This window comes from Asterias amurensis, chromosome 5 (genome assembly GCF_032118995.1).
Source record: "Asterias amurensis chromosome 5, ASM3211899v1".
NCBI classification, from domain to species: Eukaryota; Metazoa; Echinodermata; class Asteroidea; order Forcipulatida; family Asteriidae; genus Asterias; species Asterias amurensis.
This window is the reverse complement of record NC_092652.1, coordinates 11,707,859-11,724,867: the sequence shown is the minus strand read 5'-3', so window position 1 is coordinate 11,724,867 and position 17,009 is coordinate 11,707,859. Positions and strand designations below refer to the sequence as shown.

General features: G+C 38.5%; 1 protein-coding gene across 3 annotated transcripts in view; it reads left to right on the top strand.

Moving 5' to 3' along the window:
• The window catches only part of LOC139937456 (adenomatous polyposis coli protein-like), a 98,309-nt gene that overhangs the window by 49,838 nt on the left and 31,462 nt on the right, over positions 1-17,009 (top strand). Inside the window, exon 1 of one of the 3 annotated variants that reach the window (XM_071932602.1) lies at positions 3,315-3,507. The exons of the other annotated variants lie outside the window; for them this stretch is intronic. The gene's annotated coding sequence lies outside the window, so the exon portion shown is untranslated. Of the gene's footprint in view, positions 1-3,314; positions 3,508-17,009 lie in introns of those variants that run through there. 3 annotated transcript variants of the gene reach the window in all.

Sequence of the window (17,009 nt, the reverse complement as noted above, 5' to 3'; positions counted from 1 at the left end):
TCAACTGAACATTAACTTCTGTTTCATTTTTATGCGTTTTAATAAGATATTTCCATGAAATGAGACATTCCTTTAAAACAGTTAATCAATTTTAGTCACTGCACTGTATCTTATGACAGTCATCAATCAAGTCATTTAATACCAAAGCTACGTTATGGAAGCTGTCAGGATATTAAAAACATAATAACCTGCATTGGCCGCCTTGCGAATTACCTGTGGTTATACATCTAATTTAGATTGTCGCTCTCAATTCCAAATTCCGGGCTCTCTTTCACTTCCAGGAAGCAGGAATCCACTGCCACACAATTCAATGCAAGGGTCCCATCAAATTTATACTATCAACAGCTCTCCATTGCTCGTCGTTTTATGCTAACAATTAGCATGAGTAATTGAGTAATTACCAATAGTGTCCAGTGTTTTTAAATGCATTGGACACTTAATATTTTTCTTTAATTTTGTTGTTGTTGCAATTTTGATGACCAATTGAGTCCAAATTTTCACAGATTTGTTATTTTATGCATATATTATGTTGAGATACACCAAGTGAGAATACTCATCTTTGACAATTACCAGAGGTGTCCAGTGTCTTTAAATGGGGGCGATGATCAGTGAGGTTGATCAGATCTTGTATATTGGCAACAATAACAAGTGTGTCAGCCTGGCCATAGATTGGCACCCTGTTGGTAAGATAACAATGTAGTAGTTATCCATCCAATCGCCCGCAGGCCTGCGGGGAATACAAATCCCGTTGTCACAAAACACCCAGGCTCAAACAGAGGATGAATTCAATGGGCCGATGTAACAGCTGGTATTGACGAGACTTATTCAATTTATGATGACAATTAATGCATGACTGAGGAATATTACTCAATCTTTCTTTCTCTCCTCCGTCTCCCCCATGTGGAGAGGTAAATGAGGAAATCGCAGAAAGGATTAAAAGTTTGTTTTCATAGATGATGACACACGAATACCAAGATACCATTCTATGCTTATTTTGTATTTGTAGGAAAATTTGGTGTCAATTTTTTATGATGACAATGAATGCATGAGGAATAATATTACCCATAATCTCTCTCTCCCAGCCCCTCCCCCTCCCATGTGGAGAAGGGAATGAGAAAAAGGCTGAGAGGATTTAAGTTTGTTTTCATAAATGATGACACACCAAGAAAGGATTTTATGCATATTTTGTATTTTGAGGCAACAATTTTTTTTTTCATGTTAGTTTGTTGGATGCAGTGATCAATAAAGCAGTTACATATCTTTGTTGCTGAAGCAGTGTACATTTTTTTGTATATAGATGAACCCAAATAAAGACATTTTTGTGATGAATCCCCCAGGCCAAGCAGCAGCCACTTAAGTACCGATTAGCGACTCTAAAACATGTGACTGTTGACCCCAATTGACCCCTGCCTGTGATCTTTGACCTTGTGTGCGATCAATCTGCACCATGCCTTGGTTATAGCACCCATGAGGGCCCCATACATCTCAACACAGCTATTTTTTTTACATAAATAGTAACACCAATTGTAAAGAAATGGTTATAACAGTGTTATGATTACTTCCCCAGGAATTTACCATGGTTGGTAATTCAGGTGTGAACAGATGACCCAAGTTTATTTAAAAAGGCTTGTTTAGTGTGAAAGGGACTTACATGTATGAGGGCAACTTTAATTTCCAATGGGGGCACTTCACAGGGCACAAGACAATGTTCATGGGCATATAAATGTAGGCAGCTACCTTCGTTGCCTTTATTGCCTTTGTGAAATCACTTTTATCTTTTTGTCCCCAGTAGATCAGAGCTACCAACCTCTGTTATTCTGTCAAAAGTTTTCTGAAATCAACCAATCTTTCCATGTTTGACTGAACAAATTTGCCAATCTCCCCTATTGTGGAATCGCTGTCCCAATTATGTCGAATGTAATTTGAAATATCTTCCTAATTGTTTTAAACAATCTCCCTGGGCCACATTACATAAAGCCTGTTAGCACACACAAATTGCTAAGCGGGGACTAGTATTGCTTAGAAGAAACAGGTCACCAACCAAATTGTTGCCTTGTCGTGGCTTGTGCCTGACCAAAGTTGTGCCTAGCAAATAAACTTGTTACGCAGTTTTTTCTGTTTAAAAGCTTTATTAAATTGGGCCCTGATTGCAAGAAGCACTGGCATCTCTGGTGTCCCAAAGATATTCTGTTATTTTAACCAACAAATATTGTTTGGGCCTTCAGCACTTTGGGTGGAAGTAATTAATCAATTTCCAATAATCTCCATAATCACTGTTTACATATCAGACATTCTTCCACAATCGTAATAAATGTCGGAAAGTGGCCCTTGATTACTGTTTACACAAAAGGAGTAATTAAATTTGCCACCATCCCATCATCCTGAGAGTAAAAAACCTGCTCGGCAATCATCCCTGTCGAGAGGAGACAAAAAAATTAACATGATTGTGCCGTGTGCATTTTATGAATGCAAGGAGCAATGGGCGCACCTATATCTTTCTCTTGTTGCATAGTCAATGTAATGAATACTTAGCAGTCAGTTTTGCATTTCATGCGCAACTAAAGAAATTGATTCACATCGATGAGAGTCAGATGTTCATGTATTATTCACAACTCTTATAGTCTCTCTTAATATACATTGAACAACCCCCCCCCCCCTTGATGCTCTACTCGCTGTGAGATGTTCTGCTGTGTGTGTGTGTGTGTATGTTTGTTAGAGGTCATTCATTATGCTGACTTGCACCACGAAGGAGGACAAGTTATTATCATTTCTCGTAGTACGTCCGCAGCGTAGAGTACCCTGCTGTGTGTGTGGCTCATCACTGTAATGCAATGTAGACGATGCAGGGTTTAGCTCATCTTCTCATAGTATTTGTCTCTGGAGGCAACGGATGTACTGTTTTGCCTGTGGAAGATAGAAATAGCACTGGGCCTTTGCTTTGAACACATGTAATTTTCTTTAGCTCCAGACTGGATAGTAATCACGTGCCTCCCCTCTCTCGGTAGAATCGGACTGAGGCATCCACGGGGGTTCTCGGACGGAAAGGGGAAAGTGGAAGGAAGAGAGAAAGAGAGAAGAAGATGACTTTGGGATTTGATTTCCATGTGTGTGTCTTCAGTTACTGATTACTGGAGGGGCGAAACGGTTGCCCAGTGTGGCCTAGCTGTGGGAGTTTTTATCGTCCGACTTATTTACGAGCTGGAGAAAGAAAAAAAACGGAAAAGATGTTTTGCTACAGACGGCTGGGGTTGGCGATGATGAGATGTTTGTGTGGATTTTGAACTCTACATACTATAATGAGTGCCGGAGGGAATTTCAGTCGCATTGATTGCTTGGAGAAGGGAATTTGTTGTCTTCCTGTTGTACATGTTGATGGTAGCAAGATGTATGCAGTTTTCTATTGAGTACACGATTCTAAGGACAACCATAAAGAAGCAAAAATTTCATTTGGAAATCTAAATATATCTTCAGATTGGATAAGAAGACTTCTCTGTCATCAAGAAATTTGTAAGTGTAGCATGGTTTCTTGGTTTATATACTTTAATTTTGTTTCTGTTTTTAGAAGGTTCTTTGACTGGTTTTCTCAAGAAATTTTGTCACCAAACATTGCATGGACAATTTGTTTGATGCCGATGTTTAGATGTGAGGTTGATAATAAAAGTTATGATTCGATGATTCATTTTTTTATTTTTTTTTTAGGAAAGGATGAATTAGGGCACACTTCATAAGTTGCCTGTTTGACATGTTGTACCTAACTTTTTGGATTTATCATGAAAGGAAGAAAGCAAACCTGTTAAGATTTCTCCTAGTCTTTGAGAAAACAGTGATGATATTCTTCCAATATTTATTTTTGTGACAGTTAAGCCACAGTCAGAGCCTCTAATTTGGACATTGCTTACAATACATCTGGTTAGTGAGATGTCGAGGGTCTAGAGCATTGGAATTTAAGTTCTTTTATAAAATACAGAATATGGGTTTGATTCCTAGCCTGGTCAATGGGACACTTGTGTACTTGAGCAAGGCACTTTATCATAATTGCTTCTCTCCACCCAGGAGGACAAAGTGGATACCGGTGTGAGCCGTGAGTATTCTCAGTCGTTTGATGCCTAGCACACCAGATATAAACACCATCCCGATGAGGTGGGGAAAATGTTTTTTTTACTTACATGTACTTCTGGTTGGAATGATTGGTGTAGAAGAAAGACGAGATGTCCTAACCATACATGTACATTATTACAATTTGTAGGACCTTCTCAAAGCCAGTACCTGTAGATCATTAACCATTAATTTCAAAATCCCACTGTTGACTTTAAAAGCCCGTCATGGTCTAGCCCTAGTGTATACAGTAAGAGACGTCTTGTGTAAATATCATCCTCGGTGCGATCTGAGATCTTCAAACAAAATACTGTTGAACATTCCTAGATCTCATTCTTCATGTTGTAATGTAGCTTTGTTTCATGTGCACCAAAGTTGTGCAATGATCTACCCTATCAACTCTGTATACTTGAGTCCTTACAGATCATCTATACAGATCATCAAAAGCCAGCTTAAGACTCATCTCTTTGAATCTGCTTTCATTAATTGCATTGCACTTGTCATCTCCATTGAAAATCTGTCAAATCTTTTTTTCTTAACTTGTTCCTTCACTTTGCTAAGCGCCTTGGATTAGGCAACTAGAATGACATGAATGGTGGCGCTCTTCAAAACGCCTTCAAAATGATTGACTGGTTTATTACCCATGTGGCTTTGGTAGGCTTGGTTGATCCGTTAGATCTTCACAAAGATACATTTTGACTGTATTTATGCGTGGACAACTAACTACCTTCGCACAACGGTGGACATTGTTCATTTGACTGTGCCATTTCCATAAAAAGTAATCAGAACCCTTGCAGTGTTGTCCCTTTAACAGTGCCCCGCTGGCTGAATGGCAGTTAAAACTACCGTGGACCAGTCAAAATTCTCTCCATGTAGTCTTGCTTGCTAGTTAATTGCTTCCTACTGCAAAATGTATGTAAACCATGTATGCATGCCCAGCTAGTAGATGAAACATAGAGAAGAGTCTGAGATAGAGGAGGGATAGAGGACCAGTGAAATGAAAAGCTAACTGGTCCCACTGGCTAGTCAGTAAGAAAAGGGCAAACCCAAAGTTTGGTGGATAGTAGCACACGCCTGTATGCTTTGTTTTTGAGAGGGCAAGGGCACCAAGGTATTTTTTTCCTTGGTAAAGGGCACTCTATGAGGAAATTGTAAAATTCTACTGGAGCATTTCCAGGGCACCAAGGCAATGACCAGGGGGCATGGAGGCAATTGTCTTCGTTGCCTCCAGGAAGTATCGTATCAGTGCATGCCCAGCTAGTTCAAAGACGAAAATGAGGCCTGTCCAGTTTACAGGACAGTATTCAACCTCTACTTTCATCATCCCTGTTCTGTTCGGTTGACTTTACCAAGCCTAGGATCTCCTAGCGAGTCCTAGATCAAATTTTCTTGAATTCAGGCTGACGACTGATGGTAATTGTGACACATACGGAATGCGCTCTCCAATCGTACTGCGATCAATAGTGCATTGAGTCACACTGGATTCTCAATGGTTTAAGGGTCAGGGATTTATACAGGAGCTCCAGCAATGTGTAAAGAACCATCTGCAGTTATGCAGGCAAAAATGTCTGTCATTTTGTATAAACGCTGCGAGCGTTTTTTTCTTCTTCTTGTATTCGGTGATGGTGGATGTACTTTTGGGTTTAAAGGAGGCTGGTTATTGCCCAGCGCTCTGGTAGCTTGCAAAATTTGGTAAACAAAGAGTGCACAAATAAGAACCATAACAACAAAGGGAACTAGGAGATGGATAGTGGAGGGGGAAAAGTAATAGGAAAATGCTTGTTTGACTTCTAAGACACACATTTTCTGTTATAAAATAAATTCAAGCCTGATACTTCAAAGAGGCATTGCATGCATTTATAGAGCGCTCTTACACATGGTACCACAGCGCTTTACAATTGCAATTGTCTCCATGCCCTGTGGTTGGTGCCCATTAAAATGCCCTAACATTTCTATGTAAAGGTGCCCTCTGCCATGTCTCCTTAGAAAAACTGTCTTGTACTGTGTGTGTACAAGTTCAAAGTATCACAAGGCTTGTCATTGTAAAAAAGTGGAAAATTTGACTACAGTTTTTTCATAATAATAATAGGAAGAACACTTACAAACACGCTGGTATCCGGCAAGTCATAACACTCATGGCAGGGAACGAAATACAAACTAGATACTATAATAACATAGCAACATTACAAAACAGCATATAAAAAGCTATCATTTAATACAAAACCAATAGCTAAAACTAAGCCAAACTACTTTTCTGGAAGAGATAGGTAGCATCACTTGACTGCGTCTTAGTTGCATTAAGTAATTAAAAGTATTGATATATATGAGTGTTCAACTCTGAAATTTCGAGCAGTCATTTTTCAAATTTCCCAAACGTCAAGTCTTCAATTAGTTGCTGTATACATATGTAATGTACATTTCCAATAAGCACTTTGCCTTAAAATGCAATCGTAAATGCATCTTTGAATGTCACAACTTGTTAGAATATTTTACTGGTTGAATGGAAAGGTCAATCGCTTCTCCTCATGTTTGTCTAAGGAGCGTAGTGGTACATGTACATTTTCAATCGTACGGAGGATCTACATGTATATCAACACTGTACAGAGTGATGTGCAATTTATCTCTCTGTGAAGATATACTTTATTCAAGCTCAAGACACTGGACACTATTGGTAATCTCAACATACATGTATGCACAATATAACAAACCTGCGAAAATTTGAGCCCAATTGGTCGTCGAAAGTTGCGAAGTTGAATCAAGACCTCAAAATTTCAAAATCTAATTCTGAGGTTTTGAAACCAAATTCGTGGAAAATAATTTCTTTCTAGAAAACTATGTGACTTCAGAGGAAGCCATTTCTCACAATGTTTTATACCATCAACAGCTCCCCATTACTCGTTACTATGTAAGTTTTTATGCTAAAGTAAGTTTTTATGCTAATAATTATTTTGAGTAATTACCAATAGTGTGCGTTGCCTATAAGGAAAGGATACATGTTTGATAATCACCCTAAAAACTAACGGCAATATAAACTTTGGGTGAGAAGCCTATGGCATTTGTGGAGAGCACAAGGCGTTATTTTTATTAGCTGATTTTACACGTAGCTGAGTGGTACATTCTAAATCGTTCATAATGATATGATCTACAACATCAACATACTGTACGCTGTGATGTCCACCTTATAGCCATGCATTCTCTGGAGTGTGTATGATATTATTCAAACTTTAGTCTGATTTCTGAATTATTTTTGTTTACCCTTGGAAAAATCAGAAGAAATTGTGACTACATTCAACTCAACCATTCCAAATAATTGCACATTCATGTAAATGTAAGTTTCCACAAAAGCTACAGTATTAACATCTTCAAAACTATCTTCGGTTAAGCAAGTTACTTTTCAGAGCTGTGCTTCCGGATAAATTTTCACACCGCAAATCACTTGGCATAGCAGCCCTACCTACATCTTGTGGCTAGAGAAGAAATCTTCATATATATGCATGTTTGAATGGGGTCACCAGAATAATATTTCACTCCTCACAACACATTGTGTATATCTACAGGCGCATTCAGTATTGGCGTCTAGGATTACTAGCCTGGCAGCCAGTCTGCCATCCCGCAGAAGTGCGTTATGATCTACAGTTCCTCGATCGTCAGTTCCATCCGGTTTTCTCTGTGTCCCAACCGATGTATCCAAGGCTCTCCCTTAGCGAGATTAGGTATGAATTATTCATAGCCATTTTTTATGTAGGGCAGTAGGTTTGTTGTATTTGGTGACACAAACTACGCGCTCAACAGCTTCAAGATGTTTTAATTGGAGTGGTCGGTTTAAAGCTTTTAATTACATGACGGTTTGATGTTTTTTGTTGTGTCGTCGATACTGGTGGCTTATGAAAATGTTAATTAATGAGGATTTAGTGCATGTTGGCGTTAGCTTGCTTTGGGTAATTTGACGCCTTGGAGTATTGTGTGTAAAATTGTTCGGCGCTGCACATAATACAGTCATGTACATGTACGTAGATGAATAGGACACATATTGTAGGGCGTAGTGGCCATGCTACTTGACGTGCTTGAGGAAGCTGAGTCTGTTTACTTGGAGTAAGTGAAGTCATGTTCCGAGCCAATATGTCTCATCAGGCCTGTGTTTATATCCGGTTTCCTTGACATTAAACGACTAAGAATATGTTGTAGCCCCCTTGACGGGATGCCAGTCCATCGCAGGTTACTCCCCAGGTTTCCCCGATACCAATTTGTACTCTTGGGTGGAGAGAAACGATTGTGATGAAGTGCCTTGCTGATGGACACAAGTGACGTGGCTGACCAGGGCCCAATTTCATAGAGCTGCTAAGCACAAAAATTTGCTCAGTATGAAATTTCCTCCTTGATAAAAACAGGATTACAAATCAAATTTCCATTTCTTGCATATTGCTTGTTAGGTATTCAGTTGTTGCTTGCTTAGATCCTGAAAATCATGTGGAAAATTGGCCGGTAATCCTGTTTTTATCAAGGAAGAAATGTCATGCTAAGCACATTCTTTTGCTTAGCAGCTCTGTGAAATTCGGCCTAGGCCACATTTTGTAAAATTATAGAACTTGAGTCTACCATCATAGACCACTTGGCCACAACACCCATACAGTGTGGACCCGAGTACAAAAGTTGTCAATAATAACAACACTATGTGGACCTACAAATGTCCACAGCATTGAATTTGACCTTTCAATCGCTGCAAACATTCCTCTTGGGAATGTTCAGACCCATTTGTTTTTGCTGTTGGATGACACTATTTTAACATAGCGACTTGTAATGTACATGGACGTAATTACCGCTCTAGATTTTCGGTGATAAACTACTGAAATAAAATGTTCACGGGTTAGTTTTATTGTATATAGGATTAAAACAGTGGCATGGTTCCAAAAACCAAAGGATTACGTTCCCTTTAAGCCCATCCAATTGAAATCTTGTCCTTTCCTGTGGGTGCTGTCTCTCCTCATAACATCATCCTATTCAACTGGGACTGCAGCTGTGGTTGCTAACCATCCTCCATGTAGAAGATAAATAATTCAGGAAGCGTAGTGTACTTTGGATTCAGAATACTAATATGGCCAATACCAGTTCTTGGAAGCACTATATCCTCCAGTGTGCTTGACAAATTGAAGTCGTTTTCCATTGATGCATCATGACGGTTGAGTCATCTGTAAACCCAATATGCCATTTGTATCGATGGTTTCCCATCAACCTTAAGGGGTTTTGATACCTTTTGTAGATCAAGTTTTTGGCCATGACATGAATCCCTACTCACTGTGAATAAATATGTATGTACATGTAGTTTAATTTACCTGTAGAAGTTTCAGCTTCATAAGTTGTCAAGTCTTTGAGAGAGAAAAAGGTGAAAATCATAGAGCAATGTGTTCAGGAGAGTCAGGTAATTCCGTTATACACGTGCTTAACAAGGTTTTGTCGCACTGAAACGGCAAATATTTATGTTTATACTCATTTCTCAAAAAAAAAATACAGTGTCTCAGCAAGTAATATTTTAAGGACAGCTGTGTACCATCATTATCTTTGAACATTTGAAAGTTTAATGTAAATCTGTGGATGTTTGTGTTCTATGTAAAAACTACCCTTTAAAGGATTTGGGTACTTTTTGTAACACAAAACACTATGTCCACAGATTTACATTAAACTTACACTGTTTGAAGATAATGATAGTAGAAAGTGTATCTCAAAATATTAGTTGCTGAGGTGATGTAGTTTTTGAGAAATGAGAAAAACAATGTCATGAAAAAATGTTTTTACATGCTTAAGTAATTTTCGTCTCATGAAAATTATTTTCATGACATTGTTTTACTTATTTCTCAAAAACTACAGCACTTCAGCAAGTAATATTTCCAGGAAAGCTTTCTACTATCATTGTCTTCAAACTGTGTTAGCTTAGTGTAAATCTGTAGAAATTGTGTTAAAGTACAAAGACCCTTTAATGAAGAAATTGTCTTTTATTGGTAACACTTGATAATGTTCAAGTTTTCATGTATTTACAAATATGATAATCTGCGTATTGTTCGTGGAAATAGTTTCCCCAGAGGCAGTGACATCCATCTTACTAAAACCCTGACTCACCCCCCCCCCCAACCTCCTTCCAGTTGCTCCCCCCGCTCCCACGCATAAGTACCATACACAACCTTCCCATACTTGCCTCGTGCCTGAAGATCCAAAGATGTACTGATTTAAACAGAAACTACTATGGTAGATCATTGATCAAGGACTGTGGTTTGTAATTTTGGTTTACACTAACTTAGATTTGTGTTACATGTACATGTATTGTAGCACTATATACTCAGTACTTTTCTAGGGTTCTGTGAACAAAAAATCGCAGGCATATTATTCATGGGTTTATTTATTAAAGATATTGATTGTATAAAAATATTCTCAGACAGTGTCCGTGTTTTGTGTGATCAATGATATACATGAAATAACAAACCTATGAAAATTTGGGCTTATTCCGTTGTGTGAGTCAGGAAAGCATTTAGTGAAAAACCAAGCATGATGATTAGCATATAATTCTGTTGTCCTTAAAGACTCTGGACACTGTTGGTAATTGACAAAGTCTAGTCATCACTGTTGGTGTATCTCAACATATGCATAAAATAACAAACCTGTGAAAATTTGAGCTCAATCAGTCCTCAAAGATGCAAGATATTAATGAAAGAAAAAACACCCTTGTCGCACCATGGTCACACAAAGTTGTGTGCTTTCAGATGCTTGATTTCAAGACCTCAAATTCTTAATCTGAGGTCTCAAAATTAAATTCGTGGAAAACTACTTCTTTCTCGAAAACTAGTAACTACGTCACTTCAGATGGAGCTGTTTCTCACAATGTTTATAATATCAACCTCTCCACATTACTCGTAATCAAGAAAGGTTTTAAGTTAATATTTGTTTTGCGTAATTACCAAACGTGTTTAGTCCCTTTAAGTTTGGTTGTTAAAACCAAAAGCAGCTGCTGCATTTTGAAAAAAATGATACATGTGAGAAACTACAGATTAATTAAAATGTCCATCACAACGTGTGTGGATTATTTTTCATCATATCAACCCTTAGCCAATTCTCATCTGTTTTATAAATCAAGAGAAACTGATTATTTGGTGATATTAAAGTTTATTTTGAGACTGTCAGTTGTTTCATGTCAAACTGACGGGGGACCTCCATTTTTTTAATTAGAATCACCAGTCTACCGATGGCACGCTATGGATGTCAAATTCAAATTAAAGAAAACCGCAATCACCGATTACAGGACATGTAATCGGTAATCAGCAAAGTGTCATAACAGGCTCTATTGATTACTATTCTTACATTCTAATTTCCTCTTACATATTTGTGTACCGGTACATGTTCTGGTGAAGCTGCAATGCAATGAGTACAGTTTTAATCTCAAAGCTATAGTTATTGTTTTTCTCTCTTTTTGGATGACACACTATGGGCGTAAAATTCAAATGAATGAAACCGCTATCACCCCTTAGACAGTAATCAGTAAACCAAGTAATCAGTTAGCATGTGGTTAAGTGCCATAACAGGCTCTAATTGCTGCCTATTCTAGCATTCTAATATGGCAGATTATTTGTGTACTTGTATACCATGTTTTGGTGAAGCTGCGTTGAAGAGTGCAGTTTTAATCCCGAAGCCAATTATTATTTTTCTCTCCCCTTTTGGAACTGATATGGTGAGTCAGATGAATTGATATTCCTTACTTGGCCTTGTCTTGTTGTGAATTGTTTCCCCACTGTCAGCAACAGATCAACCTTAAAGGGGATGGATCATCTTGGGGTACTCAGAGATTTGACTTAATTTCAACATTCATAACGTATGTTTGTGCCGTTAAAGAAAACGTCTCATTTTTTGTTTGCACATTGCAAGGTTGTCACATAAGAGGCGGAAAACCACTCGTGGTAAGGGTCTACAGCAAGAAAATATTTTAAGATGAAAGTAACTCAGGAGAGCCGAAGAAAGAAGTTGATACTCCTAAAACAGTCTAGATTGTAGGATGGAGGGAAACGTGCACCAGGCAAGGAGTTCCAAAGAGATGCTGTACATGTAATAAAGCCAAGGCGAAATGTATTATTGTGACGTTGTTTATAACTCATTTCTCAAAAACTACAGCACCCCAGCAAGACATGTTTGAAGGGAAACTTTCTACCATCATTATCTTCAAACCGTTTAAGTTCAATGTAAATCTGTGGACAGTGTGTTTTGTGTCTTACAACAAGTACCCATACCCTTTAATGTCTCTTGCTTGCCCAGCGGATTGTTTCTAGCGTTAGGGATGGCTTCTTCTTGATTGGTATCTCTCACCTTGAATCATAACAAGACGCTTTGCTGATGAGAAACAAGCCAGGCTCGGCTGGGAGTATTGGCCTCCGTCATCAAACTGCGGAGGGCTTTGGAAGATCAGTCATGCAGTGTTTTCTGGCGGCTAGAATTTTTGAATAACGCAGATACACTGTCTTTTATTGGATTAAATGTTTGTAATTATTTGTGTCTATACCTTGGTTTTCATTGGTTTAGCTACCTTTTAAAACTCTGTGCAAAAGGAGTTCTAATAAACATTCTAATACATGACAAGTACATCTAGTCTAGTTTTACCTTAACTTCTATGAGGATAACAGTTATTAAACCTTTTTAGTAAGGTAATTACATACATAGGAATCCCAAGACAAACGTAACGTGAGTAACCGTTGAATTGCCCCAATAGTATCGCAAGACTGTGAGAGTTTCTGTAGATTTGTACATCAATGACAATCAAAATGAAAGTGCCCAGGCGGCTCCACTGTACAATGGGCGTTCTCTCCGGCCAACCATAGTGGGACACCAGATTGACTGTTCCATATACCTCAATGAAATTAACTCAGCGGTCACCTCAGACGAAATTTATTAGATCTGTCCGCTTAAGCGTATCTGCTGATCCCCGAGATTGTCAGTTTGTACAGGGATTTTCTCTCACAGTGACCAAAAAGCCTTCTGGCAAAACAGGAAGCGACAACTAATATGCTGGACTCAATCTGCGACAAAATTAGCATACTCTTGCAACAACACTGTTGGAGGATTTGGGTTTATGCTCCTATGGTTTGTAAAAAATTTAGTAGTCAAAGTGGATCTCGGACATTTATTGATTTTTGTATCAAATGCAACAGTGTGGAATACCATTAGAAAGCACCACATGTTATACCAGCTGTAGAATTTTTCGTATTTTGTTTAAGTTATTGTTTTTTTGAGACAATAAATACTGGCAATTCCCCTTGTTTCTTTGTGTGGGTAGCTCAGGCGTGTTACCTCACAGAGGCAATGGCTACTGTTTCCTCTGTTGCCCGTGGTCATTGCCTCGGTGCCCCTCAAGGATTCCTTGCCCTTTGCACAAATGAAGCATCAGTCCTGTTGCTTACTGCATTGCAAAATACAAATAATATGCAGGCCTGATACTTCATGTAGACAACAGAGGCAATAATTGCCTCCATGCCCCTTGCCATTGCTTTGCTGCCCTCTGAGTGAAATGTTCAAATAGAAACGTAAGTCTTCTTCAATCATGTAGAGTTTCCCTTTATCACAGGGAAAAAACACTGTGTCCTTACAAAAACAAAGTACATGGGGGGGGGGGCCTGTGTAAGGACATTATACTGCAATACATCATGGAGCAAGATTTGGAAGTATCGTTTTACATGATGTACATGTACTGAATAGACGGCAATCATAGTATTATTGGAGCAGCTATGATTCCACCCACGCCCCATCCAGTCTTGAGTTTCGTGCTCTTTGCCATTTCTTGAGTATTTCATCCTGGGAAGGTACTGGACAATATAAGCGTTCATGGATGCAAATTGCTTTTATGAAACAGATTTATTGGCTCCCTTGAAGTTGTCAGTTGATAGGTGATGGGAAATCTGCTCCTACAACACTGGGCATGCTGGACACTGGATGGCAGGTTAAAAGCACCCATTGGACTTGGTGGAATTGCCTAGGACTGTATCTTTAAATTGTTACGTTGCCCATTTGCTCGGTTAGTTTACCTTTGAAAAATTAAATGGGCACAGGGTTTCAGACAAATAAATAAGGCTGTTCTTAAGTCTAGAGGTTTTACATTTGATAGTACTAAATTTTGTTAGGGTTCCTGAGTGCATACCTACATAAAACCTTTTTACAGGGAGAAGTTTTTGATTTTGTTCATAAAGTGATGTGTAAACCAGAGATAATCATCATTGATTAATCTGTTTGGTATTTGGCACGAGATACGTACATTCATACATGTACATTGTATGTACATTACATATGCAGTTTGTCTGGTGGATATCACAAACTAAATAAACATATGAGGAATTTGATATCTGCTGATATTAGAATTAGAATCCAACTCCAAATATGGCCAATTTCAGACCTTGATTTTCTTTCTTGAACAGGCACAGCAATTTGTCTCTGGTGAGAGGCACTCTATGAGGAAAATGTTACTTTGTATTGAAACTTCGCAAAGGGCACCACAGCAAAAACACGAGGCATCATTTTAATTAATGTGGGTGTCGCGGGTTATTTTGAGGCCTGCAATTTTATATGTGGATGCATCTTTTCATGGAATCCACAATGTTTTGTCAGGTGCTTGCTACAAACTCTTTTCCTACTGTACATGTAGGTATGTAGCCAGCCTCTGTATTTTCTACAGATGTTTTCATGGTAAATGAGGCACAGTATAGTCAGATTGGGTCCTCCTTTCACCATGGAACCAGTCTCTTTGTGTGTTCTCACACATACACTCATGCTTTTCTGAGATGTAGTTTTAAAAAAAAACAGTGAAACAGCTTTATTCTATTTTCTGCATTTCTTTGGAACCCTTTGCCTGGTGCATGTTTTCCTCCATCCTACAATCTAGACTGTTTAAGAGGAATGTCAATTCCGTAACCTTCAGCTCCCCTGAGTTATTTTCTTCTTAAATATTTTTAGCCCCGTACCAAGTGTGGCTTTTAGACTTGTTTGGGAAGCGAACTTGCATAAAACACAGAGTACAAAATGTACAAGTGTACAAAAACATATGAATGAGTTTTTGTGTGTATCCTCCGCCATGATGCAGAAAGAGCCGCCTTGAAATCTTGACATGTCATGAATGCAGCACATGCCATTCCATTTAGTCAATTGCATCTCAGATTTGGTTGCGCTCTGCTTGTTTATGAAGGACGTATACGAATCGAATCGACTCTGAGCATTCCTACTCGCGCCTCAATGCTTCATACACAGGTGGTGCGGTTGTTTCCAAATTGCCATTTCACATGAATGCTCCCGAACCCAGACAAGAAAAAATACAAATTTTTACCGGTTATCAATCAATAAATAGCAAGGTTTGACAAATGTTCAGCGATGAGCCAGCAGGACCAAGTAGCTTGTCATTTCACTTTTCCATCAGCTTCTTCACTGGTCCATACTTGACAATCTATACTGAATAGGGATGCTTTTTCAACACTGAATTGGCCAGCAGGACAATTTGGAGTGAACTTTGACCGGTCCTCAGGTGTTTTAACAGGCAGTTGGCCAGCAAACAGACGAACGCTGAATAGGGTTTTCTGATAATTGTTTTACCAACTATATCTAGGAAAGGTTCTACATGTATTTAATTCAATAAAACATTTAATTTGGTTTTGCCCTCACATGATAAAATACATTATTGGACATGTTTCATAATATAAACAGTAGCCAACATTATTGATAAGTCAGAACATAACATCACCACTGTCTATAACTACAAACTGTTCTGCACAGTTCAGGAAGAGGGAGAGACAAAGGTTTTTGCCTAGAGCCAACTGATCGCAACCTTTCCTGATAGAAGAGAGGAAAAAATCCTGTGTCACCCAAAATGTCTGTTAGTGACGTCTTAAAGGCACTGGGCACGTTTGGTAAATGTCAAGGACCAGTATTTTCACTTGGTATATCCCAACATAATACAAATAACAAATCTGTGAGAATGACGACTTGAGCAACTGGTTATAGAATTTGAAAGAGGGTAATAAAACAAAAATCACAATATTTTTATCTATCAACAGCTCTTGACTGCTCATTGCCAACTACATTTTTTATGCTTACAACTATTTTCAGTAATTATTAATAGTGTCCAGTGCCTTTAAGATGTTCGTCTAAACTTATTCTGACTCCTTCCTCCTGGTTGAAAAAAAAAAATCATTTTGAAGAAGCCGCAGGAAAGCCAACTGTGACCTTTCCGATACGTGCCTCTTGTCGGGGAAGGAGAATTAGGGAATGAAAATTAACGGATGTGAATCAACTGATTAAAGATCAAAACAATGTTGTGGGATGGAGGGGGTGGGGAAATGGAACATCTTGTTTCTTCCCCGGGGTATTGTGTGCTGATAAAGTTTCATTACTGGCTGATTTTTGGAACGATTTGTGTCATGATTTATGTCAAATTTGACAAATGTGTGACTTACAGTGATACTTTTTTTTACATCAATTTTGTTGGTGTCGATTTAAAGATGAACATTTAAAATGTTTCGGAATCCCCTTACAGTATTGAAAATGTCAAGATGTCACATGATCCTATGGTAGGTCCTATGGATGTGTATAGCAGAACATACCATACATGTAGAAACACGCAGCTAACTTTGTATTGCAGTCACTTTGTGGACATTTCTTTGTTCTACTTCCAACACAGGTGAAAACCCTGTGTCCATAGTGTTTAAAAAGCCTGCCTTATGAGGACCAATTTGTGCGTAAGCCTAGCGACTCTATATGCTATTTTGTGTCGGGGGGGGGGAATCCTAAGTGTAGCCTTCATTCTCAAAGTACCATTTGGAAAATGAAAACAACCTTGCTCATTCACAAATAATATTCTCCAGGGTGTATGGAATTAAACACTTTAAAAAGAAGAACAACGTCCATTT